We start from the raw sequence: 24,589 nt of genomic DNA on the forward strand, positions 1-24,589 counted from the left end.
AGCAGCAGAGACTCTGGTGGGCAGAAGTGAAAATGGTGGACTTAACTCTTCCACCTTCTACCTGCCCAGAAGCATCACTTCTGTCAAACAGTTGGCAGGGACAGTGACTTTGGGTGGTGTTTTAAGCTGTGGTCACCGTAGTCTTAACATTCTTCCCAGGTACATGGGACAACTCAATGAGTTGCCTGACTAATCAACACTTAAAAGCCTTCAGCACCTTGGTGGTACAATGTGGGTATTTGCTAAGCGCTCTAAAGGATTAAGTGCTGGGTGGAAAGGGGCAAAAGGAGACCTAACATAGTGTTCACGCCCAACCCCACCTTCCAGGAAATTGCTGAGGGCAATTTCCTAGACAATGGTTTTATGATGGTGATGATAATGGAAATCACAAATATATATTTGTCCCTAAAATGTGTCTAGCACTGCACTCAGCATTTTCCAACAGATGGCCTTATTTTTAGAGCTCTCAACAACCTTGAAAATGCTGCACTTCATAGATCCTAAGACTCCATGTTTCCACATGTTAGCATCTCTAAGATTAGGTAGAATCTTACACTCTATGTGATGAGAGCCTTATATTGTGATTTAATAGTCAAGTGCTTTGTTTCTCTTTTGCTAAGTGTACATAAAACAATAGTGAATCTTACAGTGTTCGATGTGTTAGATTTGATGAAATATAGTAGATGTGATTTTCCATGCTTTCCAGAAGAGAAAACAGATACTCTGAGAGGCCAAACAAGCTGTCTGACATCATATGCTGGTAAGTGCCTGGTGTGACATACATACTCCAAAACTTGTTCTTTTTCTCTCCTGGAAACCCAAGTGCTAAAAAGTACCTGATCTGTACTGGCGAGGCTGAACCCCAGAATGTGAGAGCTGCAAAGCTCTCAGGAGTCAAGCTTGTGCTCGGCACCAGGACAGAGGTGGCCCTGGAGTCAGTGTGTAGCTCTCCTCTCCTCCTTGTTCACTGTACCACACTGTGTCTGTCCCAATACCGTGTTTCTGCGTTTTCTCTTTCCTATGTTCCTCTTCCTGCCTTTTTTTGACACCCTTTGGTGTTTTGGATATTTTCTATTTTTTGCTTTTCTCTTACCAGCTGCTGGTTTCACCAAAGAGACACCAGCAGGATGAAAATATCAGGCTCCCATATTCTTTTTCTTTTGTTCCTTTCCAGTTATGTGACAGCTGGCTGGCTACCTCTGGAAATGTATTATGGCCTCTGAGATTTGGTGAATTGGAGAAGTATGAGCAGACACATACATCTATTGCCTTACCAGGCCAGGAGAAATAATATTATCTCCTTGTGGGAACAGTTTATTCTCAGAGTGCTTTGATTTAAGCTTACAAGGAGAAATGCCCAGTTATGCAGTAATTTCCCAGAATATTCTGCTTTAGCTGCCTGGCAGTCCTTCGTGCTAAGTGATAATGGCCCACATCTGGAGAAGCCTGGTGGGGGTCTCCCTGGATGCCTTGACTTTCTGGATTCAATCAAAGTGTCTTATCATTCTCTCACAGGTGCTTAGAAATGTAACGAACTCGCAGAGAGCAAATGAATATGTAGAGCTGAAAGAGATCCTTTGATCTAAGCCCTTTATTCTGTAGATAAGGAAAGGGAGCCCCAGAGAGGTGAAGTGGCTTGCCAAAGTCACCCAGCAGATTATGGCCAGGATTATAATCTAGGTCACTGACTTTAAAGTCATCCAAGGGTTGTCCTTCTAAAGAACTATAGAGAGGGTACAGTAATGTTTGATGTGACTCTTTCTCATAAATCCTTCTTGAGCCTGAGCAAGCCACTTGCGTGCACTATGTATCAGCTTTCTGACTCGTCTCCTTGCTTCCAGCTCTCCTCACAATAATAAACATCTTTATTAGTGTAAGATTCATCTTCTTGGTTGAGCTTCTAATCACCGCCTCTCCCTCTTCAAAATACTTGGAGGCCCCCGAAGAATAAAACCCAACTTTCTTGGCATTGAAGCGTCACTTGGTCTGGACCACTTCACAATATTTCCTTAGTGTCCTCACTCAGCCTAAACTGCTTGCTGTTTTCTTTTCAAGCTTTGAAGCCTTTGCTCATGTTGTTCTATCTACTGAAACATACTTCTCCATAATTCCATCACTCCTTTAAGCCCTGGCCTTTTGTCAGAGAGGTCCATTGGGGCACATCCTGGGAGGAGGGGACATGATGGGCTCTGCCAATTTCCTATTGGCAGACTTCTCTGCCCACTGAGTTATACAGGCAAGTGATCACCATGAGGCAGTCCACTGCAGGGCATTCAATGGAAAGATAGGAAAACAGTTTGGGGACAGTCTGGTAGCCAATGGTAGGTAGGCAGTGGGCATAAAAGCAAGGCATTTGACCGAAGGTTTCAGAACTCCAGCTTTTGGGATGGGGCACTGTGGTGCCAGGTTCTGGGCAAACCACACAAATGTGGCCTTACCTGCAAGAAGCTTGTAGTTTGGTGGGTAGGACAAATGTTAGAATAGGTGATTTTGTCAAATACTCAAAACCTTATAATTTTCATTTTACAAATAAGAAAACTGAGTCTCGGAAAGATTGAAAAATTTCCCAAGGCTGCCTAACTCATCAGTTTTAGAGACAATTCCAAAGCTATGCTCCCTTCAGACATACTTTTGTTTCTGGGGGAGCAAGGAATCAGAGCTGAGTGGTGAGACGATGATGTGGGGCCTGGAGTAAATACTGTAATTGTTCATAATAGGGACTATTCATTATGGGAGAACGAGCTTTACAAATGCTAGTTCATTTTAAATTTCACAATAACTCTGCAGTAAGAATTAGCCTTTTTGTTTTATAGATGCAGAAATCAAAGATTAGTAAAGACAAATAATTTATCTAAAATCACTTACCTACAGTGGAGAAAAATGTTCAGCCTAGATCTGTCTATCAAATCTATGTTCTTTCCAGTAGACTGGACTGCCTCTTTACCACCAGTTACCTAAAAACTGTTGAGAGCCTCATTTTTTTTTTTTTTCTTAAAGGGAAGGAGGGAGGACAGGAAGTATGTGTTGACAATAAAAATGAAGAGACTAGAAATAGTTTAAGTGTAAAAAATATCATGTCTACCTAATTCAGATTTAGAAAGCCCACCACAAAACTTGGTGGGAAATTCTTCCTCCCATCACGGGAACTATCACTTTGAGGCCTGTGGTTCTAATGGATTTGCAAAATGGGGAGCTTTGAACCATAATCTTCACTTAGTTATTATCTTCAATTATTATCCAAGCTTTCTCTTTCCCGCCTGGTCATCCATGTTGGTGGAAAATACTTAGAGTCATGTTTAAGATTAATCAAATGAACAGAGATGTCTTTATACACCTCCCTTCTAGAGGCCAACATGAAGAACATCAAAGAGGCCCAACATGTTCCAGGCCTGTTCCTTATTGCTGGTGATATCCAGGGGACTACCTTGACGTTGGCACTGCACACTCATGACAGGGTGGAGTATCTTGTTCAGAGGGACCCCATCTCATGCGTTTATCTTGGCTTTTCCTTGTCAACACTTGATTAGATTCTGTTCTGTGGCTATTTCAACTTTAAATGGAGATGTAATCTCTTGCTTTTTTTTTTTTTTCCAATTAGTCTAATAATTCCATTCTCCACCCACTCCAGAAAACCATCTTTCCATAAGGCTGAGAACAATTTAACATTTTTATTGTTTTGTGCTTGGTCTAATGAGAAACTTCTGTGGATGTATTGTCCATTCTCGTGCTGTTATAAGGACATACCTGAGACTGGGTAATTTATAAAGGAAAAAAGTTTAATTCTGTAGGGCTTGAGAGGCCTCAGGAAGCTTACGATTGTGGAAGAAGGGGAAGCAAACACATTATTCTTCACATGGTGGAATGAAAGAGAAGAATGAGAGCTGAACAAAGGAGGAAACCCTTCAAAGCCCATCAGATCTTGTGAGAACTTACTGACTATCACAAAATTAGCATGGGGGAAATTGCCCCCATGATTCAATTACCTTCCACCAGTTCTCTCCCACCACACGTGAGAATTATGGGAGCTGCAATTCAAGATGAGACTTGGGTGGGGACATAGCCAAACCATATCATTCCACCCTGGCCTCCCCCAGGTCTCATGTCCTCACATTTCAAAACGCAATCATGCCTTTCCAACAGTTTCCCAAACTCTTAGCTCTTTCTGGCATTAACCCCAAAACCTAAGTCCAAAGTCTCATCTGAGACAAGGCAAATCCCTTTGGCCTATGAATCTGTAAAATCGAAAGCAAGTTATTTTCTTCTTACATATAGTAGAGGTACATCATTGGATAAATGGATCTGTTCCAAAAAGGAGAAATTAGCCAAAACAAAGGGGTTACAGGACCCATGCAAGTCCACAATCCAGTGAGGCAGTCAATGTTAAAGCTCCCAAATGACCTTCTTTGACTCCGTGTCTCACATCCTGGTTATGCTGTTGCAAGAGGTGGGTTCCCATGGCCTTGGGAAGCTCTATCTTTGTGGCTTTGTGGGGTATATCCCCCCTCCTGACTGTTTTCATGGGCTGGCATTGAGTGTCTGTGGCTCTTCCAGGTACGCGGTGCAAACTGTCAGAGGATCTACCATTCTGGGATCTGGAGGACAGTGGCCCTCTTCTCACAGCTCCTTTAGCTAGTGCCCCAGTGGGGACTCTGTGAGGGCTTTGGACCCACATTTCCCTTCTGCACTGCCCTAGTGAGGTCTCCATGAGGGTTCCACCCCTGCAGACGTCTGCCTAGACAACCAGGTGTTTCCATATATCTTCTGAAATCTAGATGGAGCTCCCAAATCTCAATTCTTGACTTCTCTACATTTGCAGGACCAACACCATTTGGAAGCTTCCAAGGCTGGGGCTTTACACCCTCTGAAGCAACAGTATGAGCTGTACCTTGGCCTCTTTTAGCCATGCCTGGAACGGCTAGGATGCAGGGCACCTAATCCTGAGGCTGCACACAGGAAGGGGGTCCTGGACTTAGCCCATGAAACCAGTTTACCTTCCTAGGACTTCGGGCCTGTGATGAAAGGGGCTGTGTGAAGTTCTCTGACATGCCCTGGAGGCATTTTTCCCATTGTCTTGGTGATTAACATTTGGCTCCTTATTACTTACACAAATTTCTGTAGTGGCTTGAATTTCTCCCTAGATAATGGATTTTTCTTTTCTATCACATCACTAGGCTGCAAACTTTTCAAACTGTTATGCTCTGCTTTCTCTTGAATGCTTTGCCGCTTAGAAATTTATTCTCCCAGATCCCCTAAATCATCTCTTTCAAGTTCAAAGTTCTACACATCTCTGGGGGCAGGGGCAAAATGCCACCAGTCTCTTTGCCTAGCAAGAGTGACCTTTACAGCAGTTCTCAACAAGTTCCTCACCTCTGTATGAGACCACCTCAACTTGAACTTCATTGTCCATATTACTATCAATGCTTTGGTGAAAGCCACAAGAAGTCTCTAGGAAATTCCAAACTTTCCCACCTCTTCCTATCTTCTGAGCCCACAAAGTCTCTGGAAAGTTCCAACTTACCCACATTTTTCTATCTTCTTCTGGGTTCTCCAAAGGGTTTCACATCTGTCTGTTACACAGTTCCAAAGCTGTTTTCACATTTTTGGATATCTTTGTAGTAGAACCCCATTCTCTATGGTATCAATTTACTGCATTAGTCCATTCTCATGCAGCTATAAGGACATATCCATGACTGAGTAATTTATAAAGGAAGGAAGTTTAATTGACTCACAGCTCTGCAGGGTTGGAGAAGCCTCAGAAAAGTTACTATCATAGTGAAAGGGGAAGCAAACACGTCCTTCTTCTCATGATGGCAGAATGAGAACAGAATGAGAAGAAGAACGAGAGCTGAGTGAAGAGGGAAGCACCTTATAAGACCATCAGATCTTGTGCAAACTTACTTACTATCATGAGAATAGCATGAGGGAAACTGCCTTCATGATTCAATTACCTCCCACCAGGTCCCTTTCACCACACATGGGAATTATGGGAACTATAATTTGAGATAAGATTTGGGTGAGGACATAGCCAAACCATATCAATGGGAGTGCAACATTTCTGAACCCAAAATTATCAGAACTGCTTTGTAACCCCTCAGGTAAAGATCAATGGTCTAGGAGGCCAGGAAAGCAAGCACTGGATACTAGGCATTATTAGTATAATTTTCTATGTTCTTGTCATAACTATTTTATGTAGCAGGAAATTAAGGCTCAACGAGTTGCTGAAGGTCACACAGTTAGCAAATATTAGCACTGGGATCCAAACCCAGGTCTTTTTAATTCCAAAGCCCAGGCTTGAATAGCTATAGCATACCCTCTGATTTTCTAAGAGACATTATGAAGTGGCCACCATGAAGGTCCCAGTCAGTGGGACCTTGGGTAAGCCAATGTGCTCTCTTGAGACCCTCTATATTTTCCCTTTATTTTGCATACAAGAAAAGAAACCCAATGTTCCTACAATTCTAAACATTTCATGGTTTGAGCATTGTTTCTAAAGCCCCTTGTTCTCATCATCCAGAACTAAAGCAAAAGAGGTTCACATTCAAATCTTGCCTTATATGTAAATCTTTTATTTATCGATTTAGTTTTTTCATTAAGAAGAAAGGAAACCTGACTTTAAGTGGAAGCTTGACTCTACTGAGGAATTTTTATCATTCCTGAAACTTTTCAAAATGTATTTACTTTTGAAAAAAGGAATGACTTAGTTTTCCCTTTACCACAAATGTCCTCTTTGTCAAAATAAAATGAATTCTTCTGTGACTATTCCACCAAGCCTTTCCAATCTTCTCAACCAGTGCCCAGGACTTTCTGTATTTATTCAATAAACAGTTCCTGACAGCATGCTCTGTGCCTGTAGGGTGTGTGTGTGTGTGTGTGTGTGTGTGTGTGTGTGTGCGCGCATGTACTTGCTTCCTTAAGATGGCTAAGTGAACACCCTGGCAGGAGAGACAGATGCATCTAAAACTGAAACAGCTAAACGTTGCAACAGAGGCAAAGTTTTACTTCTTGCTACTTTGGGTCCAAGAAGAGGGGACCTTATGGGAGTCAGCACATCTGAATCAGATAAGAGGGTGGTGTTCATATGTCACTTGACTACTGACTGGGGTTCAGGGATAAGATCTGTTCCTAGCGGGGTTGTCATCAAAAGTAGGAAGGACCCTGGGTCAGGTCACCAGGGCCCCAACCTTGGGTTGGGGATCAGGGTTGAACTCTGACCTGCTTCAGGACTGGGATGCTGGGCAGAGCCACAGATCTTAACTCAGGAAGAATGACCCAGGCAGAACTCTGAAACTACAACCACCCCATTTCTGTTCTTGCTCCTCTGTGATCATCAAGCCTCTGTACAGCAGTCAAAGCGACCTTTAACACATAAACCAACCATGTTATTCTCATGTTCAGGATCCTCCCAGGGGCTTCTCATCACTCTCAGAATAAATTCCAGTCCGTATTATGGCTCTTTAGGACCTGCCCCTGAGGTCATTTGCTATCCCTTTTCCTCACTTTTACCTGGTCCACCTGGCTTGGTTTCTGTTCTTTGACTGTATCAAGCTTTTTTTTTTCTTTTCTTTTTTTTGCCTCAGAGCCTTTGTACTTGCTATTTTCTGCAGGACAAATACCCTTGTATCTGCTTATTTATGGCTACCTTCTTTTAAGTAATGTCTCATTTCAAATGAGAGGTCGTCTCCTCAGAGACACCTTCTCTGTGATTACACTGAATAATACAGCAACTATGCCTTCCCACAACCCCCTCTAATTTCCATGTTCTATTTTTTCTCCATTTTACGTGTATCTTTACTTGATGTTTGTTTGCTTACTTGTTTATTATTTATCCTCCCCCTGCCACCAATAAAATGTAAGCATCCTGAGAGCAGAGACTTGTTTAGTCTTCTATTTCCAGCATGTGAAATAGTGTGTAGCACCTAGTAGAGAGTCAATAAATGCCTTGAAATGATGCTTTAAAACGTCTTACCTCCATGTTCCAGAGCATGGTCTTCATTCCAGAGAGTTCTTACGACCACATCTCCTTGGAGGTGATCAGGGTTGGGAAGTGTATGGTAATAGAGTAGTGTAGATACAGCACATCAGATGTAATCATGTTATTAAAAATCCAGAATATGTATTGACCAGCAAAGAATGAGGAGTTTTAATGCCTCCTAATACATAGTAAGTCTCAATGATTTAACATATAAGAGAACATTGTAGATAAACCCTAGACCAGGAAAGGAGTGGCCTGAGGGTCTAATTTTCTCCTGGAATCCAAGTGAAGAAGAGTGTTTATGACTCCCAAGAAGTGGTGGATTTGCTCTGAGTCTAATGACACTTAAGCTTTAGGTTTCTCACTTGTATAGGTGCCTTCCAAGGCTCTGAGAAGGGGTCCAGCAATGGCTTTGCATAGTCATGTAAATGTGTGTGTATAATGTTCAAAAGTAAGGCATTGATTACTTAAATTAGCTCAGGCCACTGCCTCTCTACTCCAGCTTCTAATATATCACACTTCCCCTTGTATTTGCTGGCACTGGAATTCTGTGGGCATTGCTGGAATTTGGTGAGGCGAAGTTGTGCTGGGGATGCATTTGGTTTGAGTTTTGTGAGATTTATTGACGTGAATCATTCTCTTTCATTCTCTTCCATCCATAGTTAAGTTGTGATAGGCATCCTGTGGTAGAAATTCTTCCAGAACCATTTCTACCACCCACTGTGCTCTGGCAAAGCCATAGGTGGAATCCCAATATGAATGTGTCTGCTACTCTGTGGCAGCAGGAATACATGAATAGAGGAGGAGAAACAAAAAGGGATCAGTAGCTAGTTTGTAGAAAATGCCTATAATGATTAAATGCTTAAAATTCTGAGTGGTGGATTTGGTTCTTTTTGGCATCTGGTCAAAATAGAAGTTACTGTCTGCAAAAAATATACTCAACAAAGCAGTATGCACAATTAAAAGTGCCTTTGCTGCAACACAGACATTTACGGTGCTTTTATCATTCATGATGCTTTCATCTGTATAAATGTTGTGTAGGACACAGGGGATGTAGAGAGCAGTTAGACACAGTCCTGGCCTCATGGAGCTTATGCTCAGGCAGGGAGATGGCATGGATAAAAAGATGCCTGCTTTGCAAGGGAGAAGAAGCAGAGAAGGGACCCAATCTACATTTTCCACGGGGATTGCTATAGTGAGGTAGGTAAGGGGGCATGAGTGATTTGAGACTGAGCTGGCAGCAAACTGGAGAAAGGCCTGAGTGCAGCAGGAAGGGGAGAGAGGGAGGGAGGAGATGGACTTAAACCATTTTCCATGAGAATGAAACTTGGAGGAGAGTGGAAAGTGTTTCAAGGTAATTTTTCCAAAGGATTTCTGGATGAGGTGCTGTTCAGTGTCTGGTGTCGTGCTTTTGACAAAACCAACAGTGAAACCCTCCATTATTATCTAAAGCCTTCAGAGTGGGACTAATGTTCCTCTGATGTGGCATCTCATAGATACATGGTCATGAGACCTTCTGGCTTTATGCAGGTTACTCATGGATACAGGTATCCATAGTAGAAGGTGGGATGTGAGCTGGGCAGGAGGCAAGATGCAAACAAAGCAATTGAGGCCAGAAAAGATGAAGGCACATTTTGTTTGGGAGCTATTTGCTCCCCTAGGATTCTTCACATTCTAATGTAGCTACAATCAAAAGGCAATTTATTGCACAGTAAGTGATATGGTTTGGCTTTGTGTCCCCACTCAAATCTCATCTTGAATTTTAGCTCCCATAATTCCCACATGTTGTAGAAGGGATCTAGTGGGAGATAATTGAATTGTGGGGACAGTTTCCCCCATACCGGTCTAATGGTAGTGAGTAAGTCTCACAAGATGTGATGATTTTATAAGGGGAAACCCCTTTTGTTTGGCTCTCATTTCCTCTTGCCTGCTACCATGTAAGACATTCCTTTCGCCTTCCACCATGATTGTGAGGCCTCCCAGCTATGTGGAACTGCGAATCCGTTAAACCTCTATTTCTTTATAAATTACCTGGTCTTGGGTATGTCTTTATCAGCAGTATGAGAATAGACTAATACAGTAAGCAGTTTTCTTTCTAGGGTGATTGTAACTATTTATGCTAACATTGGTTTCCCACTTCACTTCCCTGGCAAAGCAGGAAACAGCTAGAGCCCACTGGCTTTAGAACATGCTCTTAGAATTTTTTCAGTCTCATCAAAACTTTACAGAAATTCTAAATAACTTTCTCTTTCCATTCAGGTGTAACCTCTGAGTGCTCCCTGCAAACTTTTCCTTTTCCTTAATTATGCTTTCTATATTCAGAGTGCATTTGCCAGGGGTTCTGAACAGATCCTTAGTTGCTAATGTGGTGTGTTATTTCTAAGACTTGTATTTTATAAAGTACATCATGAAATTCTATCTCAGGGCCCAGGTGGTTTCTAGAATATTTCAAATGTTCTACTTATTCATAAACAAAGGGAGATAGTCCTAAAAGTAATTCCCTACATATTGGCCAAATCCCTGATGTACAGTTGGACTACATCATAAAAGACTCTTAAATGGTTATGGCCAGTGTCAGTGGATTGAATCATCTCCCTACACAGATGATGAGTCTTTGGGATTGGGGCTGTTCCCAAACCCAGATAACTTTAGACTGCAAACTTGGGCACCTGGGGAATTGGCTGCAGCCACCTGCTTTTTTGGAAACTCATGAGGAAAAGGCATCTGTCAATTGTGTTCCCTTGGTACTAGCCCGAAATACTTCTAAAAGCAACATTCAATTGAAAATAAGCTCCCAAATGATGTCAGAGTTGGGAAGAAATTGCATCCCAAGTATCACTTATGACCAACAGTCAGTTTTTGAGTTTTTCATGTTGTCTCTCTTTTGTCTTTCCCAGGAAGCATATTCTCTTCTAGCCATGGCTCTAAGTCTACAAAACTTACATCTTCAACCTTAGCATGAACTTGCTGAACTCTAGTTGCTTTAATTGCAGGGAAGAGAGTTTAGACCCATCTCTGCTTTTTCATGGTTTTGTGAACCCAGATGGGTCACTTTCCTCTCTGTCTTGATTTTTCCCAAATATAGAGTGAAGGTGGAAAAATCACAAATTCTCCACATTCTGATGGGGAGAAGGTTTTGCTTTCTTCCAGAGAGCCAGTGATTCTGATCATCTACAATGTTTACCTCTTACTCTAGGTGTCACTGACAATTTTAGCAGTGTAGCATGGTTCCAAATATCTTTTTTCTTCTACATCAGCCAAACTAGATATGATGGATAATTTCATGTGTCACCTTGACTGGGCTAAGGGATGCCTAGATATTTGGTGAAAACATTATTTCTGGGTGTATCTGTGAAGGTGTTCCTGGAAGAGATTAGCATCTGAATAGGTAGACTGAGTAAAGAAGATCCACTCTCACCAATGAGGGTAGATGTCATCTAATCTGTAGATGGTCAGAACAGAACAAAAAAGCAGAGGAAGGGTGAATTTTCGCTCTTTGCTCCTGCCCTCAGATATCAGTAGTCCTGGTTCTTGTGTCTTTGGCTGCAGACTGGGAGTTACATCATCAGCTCTCCTGGTTTTCAGGACTTCGGACTTAGACTGAACCAGCATTCCTGGTTCTTCAGCTTGCAGACAGCATATTATAGAACTTCTTGGCTTCCATCATTGTATGAGGCAATTTCAATAATATATCTCCTCTGTGTGTCTCTACAATTCTGTTCTGTTTCTTTAGAGAATGCTGACTAATATACTAGACAATTAAAGGGCGTCTACGGGGTAACTGCACCAAATAGCTCCAACAGAGTAATCACATTATATTCCACATATAAATGGCATCCCAGAGTTGTACAGTCTGGTAGGTAGGAAGGGATGTGGTGGGAATCACTATTTCTGCATTTTGCCATTCTTTGATGAAGATAGGATTCTCTGTAATTTCTGCCTCCAGGGGTATGAAAGAGCTTTTCATATACATTTTGCTGGGGAAGAGGGACTGCAGGGGCCTTCATTGGCCTTTCCTGTTTGGTTCCTTCTTCACATATTAGGAAGCTAGTGTGTGGAAGCCAGTGTGAGTGCCTGATAATATGTTTCTGGCACTATATTCAGAAATTCCAGGAATAATTTGATGTTTCCACTGAGCTTACAATGAAACAAAGTTGAATTAAAATTTCATTTATTACTAGAGCTTTATAAACCCTCACTCTGCCTGCTGGACTGCAGTAGGTTCTAGGTCCTAGGATTTAGTGTTTAATTAAGGCCAGTGCCTAGTAATTCCTTAGAGATCTTTTTATCCTGTTAAAAAGACACTAATATTCCACAGAATGGAGAATTACCCATGAATAAGAAAAGGAATTGAATATTGAACAGGAGAAAAACGAAACCAAAAATAGGACCACAATGACATTCTTTATTCATTCAGCAATCATTTACTGAGTACTCACTATGTTATATTCTAGGCTGTAGTTTTCAGCCACAGTTATCCTAGTATTGCTTAGAAGTACATTACAGCATTCTGCAGATAATGAAATGTTTCCTGCCAAACCATGGAAGTTAAATAGCCTGAGTAGTGTCTCATTACTTTTATCATGCTAAGTGCAATCCCCCCCCCGCCCCCATATGGTTGGGCTGTGTCCCCACCCAAGTCTTATCTTGAATTGTAGTTCCCATAATCCCCACATGTTGTGGGAGGGACCCAGTGGGAGACAATTGAATCATGGGGTTGGTTACCTCCATGCTGTTCTTGTGATGGTGAGTTCTCTTAAGATCTAATGGTTTTATAAGGGCCTTCTTTATCCCTGTTTTGCCCTGCACTTCTCCTTGCTGCCACCATGTGAAGCAGGAGTGTTTATGTCCCCTTCTGCCATGATTGTAAGTTTCCCGAGGCCTTCCCAGTCATGCTGAACTATGAGCCAATTAAAAGTCTTTACTTTATAAATTACCCAGTTGTGGGTATGTCTTTATTAGCAGTGTGAGAACAGATTAATATAGTAAATTGGTTCTACAGAGAGTTTTTTGCTGTTATAAAGATACCTGAAAATGTGGAAGTGACTTTGGAACTGGGTAACAGGCACAGGTTGGAATTGTTTGGAGGGCTCAGAAGACAGGAAAATGTGGGAAAGTTAGGAACTTCCTACAGACTTGTTGAATGACATTGATCAAAATGCTGATAATGATATGGACAATGAAGTTCAGGCTGAGGTGGCCTCAGACGGCAGTGAGGAACTTGTTGGAAACTGGAGTAAAGGTCACTCTTGCCATTCAAAGAGATTGGTGGCATTTTGCCCTTTGTGGAACTTTGAACTTCAGAGTGATGATTTAGGGTATCTAGCAGAAGAAATTTCTAAGAGGCACAGCGTTCAAGAAGAAGCAGAGCCTAAAAGTTTGGAAAGTTTATAGCCTGATAATGTAATAGAAAAGAAAAAATCTATTTTCTGGGGAGAAATTCAAGCCTGCTGCAGACATTTGCATAAGGAACAAGGAGCCAAATGTTAATCACCAAGACAATGGGGAAAATATCTCTGGGGTATGTCAGAGACCTTCACAGCAGCCCCTTCCATTATAGGTCCAAAGGCCTAGGATGGACAAATGGTTTCCTAGGCTGGGCCCAGGGCCCCTTCTCCTCTATGCAGCCTTGGAACATGGTGCCTTGCATCCCAGCTACTTCAGCTCCAGTTTTGGCTAAAAGGGGCCGAGGTACGGCTCAGACCATTGCTTTGGAGGGTGCAAGCCCCAGGCCTTTGTTGCTTACATGTGGTGTTGGGCCTGTGGGTACACAGAAGTAAGGAATTGAGGGTTGGGAATGTCTGCTTAGATTTCAGAGGGTGTATAGAAACACCTGGATGTCCAGGCAGAAGTTTGCTGCAGGAGCAGATCCCTGATGGAGAACCTCTGCTGGGGCAGTGCGGAAAGGAAATGTGGGGTTGGGGCCCACCCCTTAAACAGAGTCCCTGCTGGGGCACTGCCTAGTGAAGTTGTGAGAAGAGGGCCACTGTCCTCAGACACCAGAATGGTAGATCCATGAACAGCTTGAGCCATGTACCTGGAATAGCTGCAGACACTCAATGCCAGCCTATGAAAACAGTCAGGAGGAAGGTTATATGCTGCAAAGCCACACGGGTGGAGCTGCCCAAGAACCATGGGGACCTGTCTCTTGCATCAGCATGACCTGGATGTGAGACATGGAGTCAAAAAGATCATCTTGGAGCTTTAAGCTTTGACTGCCCCCACCAGATTTTGGACTTGCATGGGACTTACAGGCCCTTCGTTCTGGCCAATTTCTCCCATTAGGAAAGGGTGTATTTACCCAATGCCTGTACCCTCATTGTTTCTAGGAAGTAACTAACTTGCTTTTGATTTTATAGGGTCATGGGCAGAAGGGACTTAATTAGTCTCAGTTCCCATAATCCCCACATGTTGTGCAAGGGACAATTGAATCATGGGGGAAGTTACCTCCATGCTGTTCTCATTATAGTGAGTGAATTCTCACATGATCTGATGGTTTTATAAGGGGCTTACCCTCCTCACCTTTGCTTTGCACTTCTCCTTGCCATTATCATGTGAAACAGGGTGTATTTGCTTCCTCTTCTGCATAATTGTAAGCTTCCTGAGGCCCCCCCCAGCCCCGCTGAAATGTTAGTCAATAAAACCTCTTTCCTTTATAAATTACCCAGTCTCAGGTATGTCTTTATTAGCAGTGTGAGAACAGATGAATTTACCACCTCTGGGCCTTGGCACCTGCTGCTCCCTTTCCTTGGAAGTCGTCTCTCATGGAGAGCATGTGGCCACTGCATCCCTTTCTTCATTTTCCCAATGCACTGAGTTATGTCAACTTGGTGAAGATGGAAACTGCATTTTCTATAATTTCTATTCCTATGTCAACCAAGGTTAGAGCTGGCAAAAAAGGAACAAGCATGAAATCTGGAAGGCTGAGGTGTAGCAATAGTCTTCACTCAAAGTTATTATGGACAGATGTGGTGATGAACAGATACAAACGTGCCTTACAGGTCACTACTTGGGCATATTCTCCCTCCTTCACTCCCAAATTAATCCTCAGCCATGGCCCTGTAGCTACACAGAAGGAACAGCTTTGCATAGGACTTGCCATAAGCTTTCTTTGTGATTCTTCTTTAGTAGCTACACATCCTGCCTTCCCAGAGTCCATGAAGAAAGCTCATGGAAAGTTCTTTTCAAAGGTCCATGCCTCTGTTTTTCACTCTGGAAAATGGAGTGAGATTAGTAGTCACTACATTATAGGGTTTACCTGGCTTAACACAACCAAAGTGCTCAGGACAATGCCTGGCACATGGGAAATGTGCAATGCATGTTAGATATTACGATTGTGGTCACACTGTGTGGCTTCTTACTGTTTGGGTTTAAAACCTGAACTTAATGATGAAAACAGGAACCCTCTCACGTGTCAAGCAGTGGAGTGACAGGAGTACTTTGGTTTTGGGATGATTAACCTGCCATCTTGTTTTGAATGTACTCAGAAACCACACAACTGAAAGCAGAAGGCATTAGTGGATGCCCAGGTGTGAAGTATCTAACAGATTCCTCTGTCACAAGTACAGCCAACTAATGCCAAAGTTCCCCTAAGGATCAATAAACAGCTGAAAAGATATTCTTCGGCACTGTCTGCTTGACCTCTGTCCCCAAGGATATTGCTATCAGACAATGATAGCCTGATGCTTTAGGGACTTAAAACTAGAAGGGAACCTGCTATTTACATTATTTAGTAATTTGACATAGTCGAAGGAACACAGATTTAGCCTCTTAGATTGCCATTTATCTCCTGGCTTTGGTGAACCTTGGTGAGTTTCTTTACCTCTCTGAGCTTTAAGAGGTTTACATCTATAAAACAGGGAGAATACATCTACCCCATAGTACTTTTTAAGAATTAATGAAATTAATGTTCTACTGTCCTGGGTACAGTGTGAGGCTCTAAGTAGGCCTTCACTAAATAGTGTTTTGAAGTGGATAATAGTGTAATATGTTTATAATAATTATAATTAAGTAGGGTTGTCATAATGAGTAAAAGAGTTGAGATATGTAAATCACCCTGCATGGTATTCAGTTGCAGTAGGTGCTTAATAAATGCTAGTTTACATCTGTCCTCCCCTCACTAAGCTGCTTTTCTGTGGGGTCTGTGTGGTTGCCAATGATAGGCAAGGCTTATCTACCCCATCTCTAGCTCATGATCCAACAACAAAGTGTGAGTCTTAGCTCCTTAATTCTCTGCTTCCCAGGACAACTGTCTTAGTCAGTTTAGACCACTTTAACTAATTACTATAGGCTAGATGACTTAAACAACAAACATTTATTTCTTGCAGTTCTGGACTCCAAGAAGTCCAAGATCAAGGTAGCAGGAGGTCCACTGTCTGGTGAGGGCCCACTCCCTGATTTGCAGATGGCTGACTTCTTCCTGCGTCCTCATGTGGTGGAAGGCGTAAGCTAGCTCTCAAGTCTTTCTTATAAGGGCACTAATACCATTCATGAGGGCTCCACCCTTATGACCTAATCACCTCTCAAAAGCCCCACCTCCAAATACCATTCCACTGAGGATTAGATTTCAACATAGGAATTTAGGGAAACACGGTCAATCCATAGCAACGACTTTCTCTGAAGCAGTTTAGAAAGCCCCTTTGAGCTGCAGACTGACTTGCCAGCAGCCTTTCTCTTATCCTTCAGCGACTTGCATGTTAGCAGCTGTAGTTTCTCATGGACACAGGCCCTGTGTGATCTCAGCTGGACACGTCACCCGGACCATTTCTCTGGCCCATCTTGAGATTGCTGAGACAGTCAAGCTGCACTCTGTCACGGATTGTTGCCAAAGCTCTGAAGCAGCTGCCTATGACTCAAGAGTATCATTGGGCTTTGAGAGTAAAGTACATTTTCTATACAAACCCGAGAACTTGTTTTAAGCACTCTTTTGTCCTTTGTGTGTGGCTTTATATTTTTAAAAGTTCCATCCATTGATTATCATCTTTGTAAATAGATTTATTATCTAAGTTTGCTAAATCAGTTCATGGATTTGAATACGCAGTTCTGTGTTAAGATATCTGGTCCTCTAAAAAGTCTTGCAAATTTGCTCACCAGATTTAGACTGAGAAGTTAATTAAAATCAATTGGGGGGCACTGATAACACTACAGGCTTTTACTGTTTTGTTTTTAGAGGCAGCCAAGGGGGTTAGTACAAGAAGTACTCAGAGCACTAGACATGTCAGCCTCCAAAGGAAAAGTTTGCTATGTTTAGTCTTTCATTTCACAATTATTTCCCCTTTCTGATTAATTATTTTTGACAATTATCTATTCAGTAACTCTTATGTGCCGGACATTCTTCTAGGTACTAAAAATAAGATAGAATAGAACACCAACAAATAGAATTTCTTACCTTCATGAAAGTTACATCTGAGTGGGGGAGAAAGAAATTGAATAAATCAAATAAGTGAAATATATAACGTGTTAGGTAATGGTAAGTATTAAGGGACAGAATTAATCAGAAAGGGGAGTATAAATCATTGGGGTTGGCACTGTGAGAGCATTGAGGGTGGCCTTGGTGGTGGTGAGAGAATTGAAATTACTATGCATTCTACTGGACATTGGGGATATGTGAAGGAGTAGGGCAAAGTCACTGCCCTCACGGGAGTGTGGCGGGAGCTGTAAGCTGTGATATGGTTTGGCTGTGTCCTCACCCAAATCTCATCTTGAATTGTTCTCTCCTCTGGTAACAAGATCGTAGCTGGAACAGATGTGGCTTCCAAGCCAGGGTCTACATTTCCTACCCCCATCTTGGAATTAAGTGTGGCCATGAGAATAAGTTCTCTCTAGTGGAGTATGAGTAGAAGTGACATGGGTCCTACCAGGAAGGTGTTAAGATAGCATATGTGCATCCTTCATGCTTGAGCATTGTCAAAATCAAAACCGAGTCACTAGTGTTATAAAAAATCCCTGACAATTAGAGCCAGGAAAGGGTATAAAGAGAGAGTTCTTATGCTTGTATGCTTAATAACAAAACTATCTCAAAGACTCTACAGAAACTACAACTTTACACAAAGGCCATCACAGCCTTATATAAAAAATGCTTCTGCAAGGACACCTGCCTAATAACTGGTGTGCAGACTTGGACTTGCATCACCCTTGTTACTGATCTTTGTAGCCAAAGATAATGATGTGTAATCAATCCTCCTTATTTTTCCTTTGGAAACTTTAGTCGTTTTTTTTTCCTCCATGAATAAGCACATAGTTTACTATGGCATGTGTATTACTGTTGCAATGCCATGCTCCTGAATGAGTAAATATCTTTTCTCTTTTTTTAAAGAGCACCTCTCTCTCTTGTTACTTTGACAATGTGCTCTTCTCCCGACTCCCTGACTGACCACATGGAGGAGAACTGCCCATTGACCTGGAATACCCACTCTAAACTATTAAGTAAGAGAGGAATAAACTTCTAATTTATTAGTGGTATTATACTTTTGGGGGTCTAGTTGCTATCACAATGTAACTGTAACTAATTTATGGACCACCAATGTAACATATCTTTAAGACTATATACCCCTTATTTATTTTCATGGTTGGTTGCTGTATTTTAGCTCCATGGAAAAAGAGAGCTATGGTAGCAAAGAAAAGGAATGTTTAATTCTGTCAGCAGTAGGTATGTTAGGGTCAAGTTGAGAAAACCTTGACAAAAAAGATGATATTTGAGCTGAGTCTTGAGGAATGAATGAGCGTTGACTTTGGGGAAGAAAAGGGGAAAGGGCACTTCAAATCTAAGTCACAGCGTGAATAAATGCTTCATGGAGGCATGAAAGTCCAGATTTTGTGTTACCTATTGTAATTTCCCTATAATCAGAAAGAAATGAAAGAAAATGTCGTAGTCCTAACTTATTATATCTTGTTATTTGATTGCATATTTTTGAATGCAGGAAATAAGATGTAGTAAAATAAAACAATGTATGTGTTAGAAAGCTAACCATAGCTGTTGTATTGTTTCCAAAGATTTCAAAGATGACTTTCACAAGGTTGTGAAGAGCATTTTATTCTATTCCAAACGTCTGACTGTTCTTAGGTATGGGGGCTTTAGGTAGTAGGTTGCAAAGCTTCTCTGAAAGCTAAATGCAATCATGGTTTCTAAAAAATAGATGCCTGCAGTTGCAAAAATCCAGTTAACATGGCTTAATAGGATTACCTTTTTTAGTATACTCAAAGTACTATGACTTTTCTCTAGTTATCAGACAGTGTAAATCAGGCATCCCCAAACTACAGCCCGCAGGCTGCATGTGGCCCCCGGAGGCCATTTATCCGGCCCCCTGCTGCACTTCAGGAAGGAGCACCTCTTTCATTGGTGGTCAGTGAGAGGAGCACAGTATGTGGTGGCCCTCCAACGGTCTGAGGGACAGTGAACTGGCCCCCTGTGTAAAAAGTTTGGGGATGCCTGGTATAAATTCTATTAGTACATGCTATAGAATATATTTCTAAGATATTTAATTCCCTCTGCTCTTCCTTCTTGTTTGAAACTACCACTCACTACATTCTATTATTGAACTGTGTCATCCAGCATTTTGCTAGGAGTTTCACACCGGTAAGCCAGTGTTCTACAGATGAGAAAATAAAGGCACAGAGGTTAAGTACTTGTTCAAGGTTATATGATTACTAAATTCCGTGGTTGGGTTTGAGGAGGTCTGTTTGTCCCCCAAACTCATTTTATTAACAAAGAAATTCCTTCTTTGCCTCCCTTTAACATTTATTTTTTATTTCCAGGGTATGTATTTTTAAGCCTTATTGAGGTTTTGGAGATATCAGACTTTTTTTTTTGAATTATGTCTTTAATCATCATATTTTCAAAACATCCATCAACAACAAGAATCCTTTCTCAATTCTGCCCTCTGGGGCCATGCTGGCTTTTCATTGAGCCATGACTTTAATATAACAGTGTGTCTCAAGTATTTCACAATACAGGACAATTTCCTTTGGCCAAAAATTACCTTACCTTACTGGGTCACAGGATACCCAGATTATGCAAGATTTCAAGGAATCCATATATCAGCATAAATCATCCTTAAATCTCTGGGTAAAACAAGGTCACCTCAGTCTTAATTCTTTTTCTAATTTGTGGGGTGAGTGGTTAAGCTTTGATATTCATTGTTGGGAAGTTAGTGGGTTTCTTAAGAGAAATACTTTATTAGTTTGTTACGATCAACGCTGGGGAAGCGATAAGGAGGGGCTAACAGAAACTCAAAGTGAGCCATGTGTCAGGGGTAACATGTTTAAGCTCTTTTATTTGATCATCACCACAAACCTACAAGAAAAATACTATTACTTCAGTTTTTACCAATGAGAAACCTAAGACTCAGCTGTGCCCAAGGTTATCCCGTTAGTAAATGGTAACTCTGCAGTCCAAACTGAAGCCCATTAGCTTCCATCCAATATCTTTTCGCAGCATGATGCTGAGTGATTAAAGTGAAGTGTTCTATTTAAACCAATTATCCTACCTTATTGTTTTCCAAACTCTTTGGTCATGAAATCCCTTTTATGGATTGCTATTGGCATTAAAAATAATAGAGTAAAAATATTAAAGTGTCTTCCATAAAGAATGAACTAACATTTTGTGAAACTTTTGTTTTAGTACTGTAGACAAATGTGTATTCAGTTATGTCTAAGGATGTGTGACCTGGCTTGCCTTGTAAGATGTAGCTGCAGCCAAGAATCTTCTATCCTGCTTCTCTTTCTTGTGCCCTAGTCCACACACTAGACATCCTGTAGACCCATAGAGTTCACAGGTTGAAACCAAACTTCCCCATGCCTTTGCAGTCCTACTCCTCTTCCTGTGTTCTGTGTCCCAGGTAGAAGTGTCATGATTCATCACATTATGACCATCCTTAACAACTACCTCTTTCTTAGCTGTCGCATCTAATCTACTTGTCAGATGTTTCAAATTTACTTAGGAAATAAATCTCAAAACTGTCTCTTCCACTCCATCACTCCCTGTTGTTGGAGGCAAGAATGCAGTTTTAACCAAACCCTTTATCTTGGGCAATTAGACACCTGCAACCCCTCTTTCATCTTTCCCTCTTCAACCTATCTTTAACAGTGCTTCCAGGGTCTATGCCTTGGATATTCATGTATTATTAAAGAATTTACACATTCATGCCCTCATTGAATCCGTATTCAGCAGATGGTGAATCTGAGCACATTTCCCGTACTGAGAACCCTTCCATAGATCTTATTTAGAGCAGAGGACTCTACAAAGCAGCGTGTTTTCCTCAGGAGGTGCTCAAGGCAATTTATTGGCATGTAGGAAGAAAGCATTACTTCTCATATTTCATCCATTGGTAGAGAAATACATGAATGTAATGTAGAAAGATTTAAATATGCATATAAGATTTAAATATACTCATTTCTTTTCTCTTTGTGAGAAAAAGTGTGAAATCAAAAATGTTTGGCCACTGTAGTGTATATAGACTTGTGGTACCTTGGCTTTTCATATAAAAGCCCTTTGTAATCTGGTGCCAATTTTGTTTTCCAAGTTCATGTCTGTTGTTTCCTACTTCTTTCTTCCTCCATTTGTATTCTTTGCTTCAGCTAACTAAGCTAAAATGTTTTTTAGATTTCAAGATGTATATTTTTTCATACTCTAACATTTCTGGGGTGCATTTTGTAGTTATTTGTATAATATCTGTATATTAAGATACATAAGATATCTTAATTTATCTTATTAGGACATAATGATATATCTTATATCTCCCAATGTTTACCATTGAGAGAAACATTTATTAAGTAGGCCATCTTTTCTACATTTATATGCGCCCAATATATTATGAATATTTGTACACTGGGGCCCATAATAAAGGTGTCATATTGTGTATATTATCTTGAAACTTGTTTTTCCCATTGAGTATTATGTTTTTGAGATTTATCTACATGGAAACATGAATCCGTAGTTCATTCATTTTCACTGCTGTGGAGTGTTTTATAGCATCAATTTCTACTCTATCCATTTTCTGTGACAAACATTTGGACTATTTCTAGTATTTTAAAATTATAAACAATGCTGTACTGAACCTTCTTGTGAACATCCCTTGCCATACAAGTTTAAGAATTTCTAATACCTTGTTCCTTATTTCCACCTGAGACTTCATTAAAATGGCCTTTACTATCCATACTTTTATCAGCATTCTAGTTATGACCACTTAAGTAATCTCTCAAAAAATTCAAGCTTTCCCTACAGGGTTTTTTTTTTTTTTGGCTTCACCAGAATTGCCCTTAATGTTCATCAGTTCATGGCAATATAGGCCATTTCTAGCCTGCCCTTCAAAACTGTTTCATCCTCTACCCATTTCCCATTTCCAAAGCTGCTTCCATATTTTCAGGTATTTGTTATAGCAACAAACCCACTCCTGGTACCAATTTTCAGTCTTAGTTCACTTTTGGCTGCTATAATAGAATATCATAGACTAGGTAGTTTATAAAGAACAGAGATCAATTTTCTGCAGTTCTGGAGACTGGAATGTTCAAGGCCTTCTTGCTGTGTCATAACACGGTGGAAAAGTGAGACAAGAGAGAAAGGCACCAGCAACCAAACTCACTTTACAGCAACCCACTCTTACTTATAAATATCCTGCTTTTGTGATAATGATATTAATTCATTCATGAGGGCTCTGCCATTATGACCCAATCACCTCTTATTAGGTACCAACTCCCAACACTGTTGCATTGGGGATTAAGTTTTCAATACATGAACTCCTAGGGAAAGCATTCAAACCACAGCATAAACCAAGTTTCAATGTATTCAGAATGGTTATGTGTTCTCTATTCTGTCGTATCAATCAATCTATCCTTGCTCTTTTACTTCAGAGTCTTAATGCTACGTATAGCTTTATAAGCCATCTGATAGGAATGTATATAATCTCGGTACAAATCTTTTTACATTTCATAAATAAACTTCCTGTTGGAATTTTGGTTGAAACAATTTTATACTATAGATTACATTTAGGAAAATGACATCTTTATGATACTGACTCTTCCTATCCATGAATATAGTAAAACCTTACATTTAATAGTTTTTAATAATATTTTTTCTGAATTGTTTTAAAATTTTCTCCCTAGAGGTCTTGTATGTATAAACACACACCTCCCCCCAACATATAATATATACTTTATACATTTTACGTTTGAATAGATGTTATCTTTTAAAAGGTTATTTATTGCAAGTGCTTCTTCAATCTTAATTTATAATTCACTTTTTGCATATTGATGTTAAATCACCTTACTCTTATTAATTATAATAATTTGCACACATTTTCAGTTTTTTATAATTGAAAATTACCAAGTATACCGTGAGTATTTCCTTTTTCTATCCTTTTTATTTCTTTTCTTGAGTTTTTACATTGGTTAGAACCAACTTAAATAGGGATTTTTTTTTTAAGTAAATTGTTTTAACATTTTACCTTTAAGTATACTTTACAATAAATTTCTGATAGGTAATTTTCATCAGATTAAAAAACTTTTCCTCTACTCCTAGTTCTAAAAGGATTTTAAATTATAAAATATTGTATTTTATTTAATGTTTTAAAAAATCATTCTCTTCATTATTAATATGGTGAATTAATTATGTCAATGGGCTTTAGATACCAAGCCAAACTTGCATTCCTAAGATGAATGAAACATTTCTAAGATGAATGAAACATTATCAAATTGTATATTTTTATTCATTTCTAGAACCAAGTTGAAAATACTGAGTTTAGAATATTCGAATTTCTGTCCAAGAGTGGCAATGACCTGTAATTTTTAATTTTCATATCATCCATTTCTGGATTTGGCATAGAAAGTGCAGTAATCTCATAAAACTAGTTTGAGACTATCTCTCCATCTGTTCTCTTCAGGAGTTTGTATAAAATTGTAATTATTCCTTGAGAGTTTGGTAGAAGTTACTAAAACCACCCATTTAAGCCTGAAACTTTAATAGCAGTAACAAGATTTAAAAACAGTGACTCAATTTCTTTCATAGTTATGGTAGTATTTAGGCTTTCTATTTTTTACTTTTTTTTTTTTTGATTCAGACAAAATGGATGACTCATCAAGCGGTATAATAAAACTAAGAAAAAGTTAATTTCTAGTGTTGCGTAAATCAGTTAAGGAGAGGAAATCTGTAAGTACCATCAAATGGGCAATGCAGGCCCCACATGATGGCATATGCCTGTAATCTCAGCACTTTGGGAGGCTGAGATGGGCAAATCACCTGAGGTCAGAAGTTTGAGACTAGCCTGGCCAACATGGTGAAACCCTGTCTTTACTAAAAATAAAAAAATTAGTCAGGCATGGTGGCAAGTGCCTGTAATCCCAGCTACTCAAGAGGCTAAGGCAGAAGAATTGCTTGAACCCAGGAGGTGGAGGTTGCAGTGAGTTGAGATTGCGCCATTGCACTCCAGCCTGGGTGACAGATAGAACGAGACTCCATCTCAGAAAAAAAAAGAAAAAAAAGAAAGAAAGAAACTCGGGTATTTCAACAAGTAACTCCGGTATTTTTATTTAAAATACTTCTAAAAATTGCACTGTGAATCCTAAAGGTGCAAATGAGGTCAAGATGTTGAGCGTATGTTTCAAAAAGTCATGAGTCACTCTTAT

Source organism: Saimiri boliviensis, chromosome 11, assembly GCF_048565385.1.
Source record: "Saimiri boliviensis isolate mSaiBol1 chromosome 11, mSaiBol1.pri, whole genome shotgun sequence".
NCBI classification, from domain to species: Eukaryota; Metazoa; Chordata; class Mammalia; order Primates; family Cebidae; genus Saimiri; species Saimiri boliviensis.